Here is a 2,067-nt window from a genome sequence, read left to right as displayed (position 1 = left end):
AAGTTATAAACCAAATGGATTTAACAGATATCTATAGAAGACTTCATTCTGAAACAAAAGGATATGTATATCTTCTTCTAGGCACGTCATGGTACCTTCTCCAAAACTGACCATATAATTGGTCACAAAACAAGACTCATAAGATACAAGACTATTGAAATAATCCCTTGCATCCTATCAGATCTCTGCAGACTATGGCTGCTCTTCAATAACAACAACAACAACAAACCAGAAAACCCACATACTAATGGAAGTTGAACAGCTCTCTACATAATGATAATTTGGTCAGGAAAAAATAAAATAAGAAATTAAAGACTTTTTAGAATTTAATGAAAGTGAAGGCACAACATACCCAATCTTATGGGGACACAATTAAAGAAGTGTTAAGAGGAAACGCATAGCTCTGAGGGTCTTCATAAAGAAACTGGAGAGAGCACACACTAGCATCCTAACAGTGTATCTGAAAGCTCTAGAATAAAAAGAAGCAAATACTACTAAGAGCAATAGACAGCAGGAAATAATCAAACTCAGGGCTGAAACCAACCTACTAGAAACAAAAAGAATTATACAAAGAATCAACAAAACCAGGAGCTGGTTCTTTGAGAAAATCAAGAAAACAGATAAACTCTTAGGTGGATTAACCAGAGGGCCCAGAAACAGTATGTAAATTAAGAAGACAAGAAATGAAAGGGAGACATAACAACAGTTATGGAAGAAATTTATAAAAATATCAGACCCTAAGACAAAAGTCTATACTCAACAAAACTGGAAAATCTTGATGAAGTGGATAATTTTCTAAACAGATATCAGGTACTGAAGTTAAATCAGGAACAGATAAACCACATAAACAGACCCATAACCCCTAATGAAATAGAAGTAGTCATTAAAAGTCTCTAAACCAAAAAGGCTCAGGACCAGATGGTTTTAATGCAGAATTCTATCATACCTTGAAAGAAGTCCTAGTACCAATAATCTTCAAACTATTCTACAAAATAAAAACAGAAGGAACACTACCTAATCCATTCTATTACACCTCAGTTATGCTGATAGCAAAACCACACAAAGACCCAAAAGAGAAAGAGAACTTCAGATCAATTTTCCTTATGCATATCGATGCAAAAATACTCAATAAAATTCTCACCAACTGAATCCAAGAATAGACCAAGATGACCATTCATGATCAAGTAGGATTCTTGATTCCTATACTGTTTGATGGTTTGATATCTGAAAATCCAAGGATGTAATCCACCACATAAACAAACTGAAAGAAAAAATTATATGATCATCTCATTATATGCTGAAAAATCATTTGACAAAATTCAACACCCCTTCATGTTAAAAGTCTTAGAAAGAACAGGAATTCAATGCCCATATGTAGACATAGTAAAAGCAACACATAGCATACCAGTAGCCAACATCAAACTAAATGGAGAGAAACTTGAATCAATCCCATTAAAATCATGGACTAGACAAGATGTGTCACTCTTTCCCTATATATTTAATATAATACTCCAAGATCTAGCCAGAGCAATTAGACAACAAATGGAGGTCAAAGGGATCCAAACTGGGAAGGCAGAAGTCAAACTATCACTATTTACAGATGATACGATAGTATACTTATATAACTCCAAAATTCCACACAGAGAACTCAGTCAGCTGATAAACACCCTCAGTAAAGTCGCTGGATATAAAATTTACTCAAAACTAGTAACCTTCCTTGACTCAAAGGATGAATGGGCCAACAAAGAAATTAGGGAAACAACACCCTTCACAATAGTCACAAATAATATAAAATATTTTGGTGTGATATCTAACCAAACAAATGAAAGATCTGTATGACAAGAACTTGAAGTCTGTGAAGAAAGAAATAGAAGACCTCAGAAGATAGAAAGATCTCCCATACTCATGGATTGGAAGGATTAACACAGTAAAAATGGCTACCTTACCAAAAACAATCTACAGATTCAATGCAATCCCCATCAAAATTCCAACTCAATTCTTCACAGATAGAAAGAGCAATTCTCAAATTCATTTGGAACAACAAAAACCCAGGATAGCAATAACTAT

The sequence above is a fragment of the Mus pahari genome, unplaced genomic scaffold, assembly GCF_900095145.1.
Source record: "Mus pahari unplaced genomic scaffold, PAHARI_EIJ_v1.1 scaffold_13612_1, whole genome shotgun sequence".
In the NCBI taxonomy this organism is placed as follows: Eukaryota; Metazoa; Chordata; class Mammalia; order Rodentia; family Muridae; genus Mus; species Mus pahari.
The sequence above is the reverse complement of the archived record's forward strand: the minus strand, read 5'-3'. Positions refer to the sequence as shown.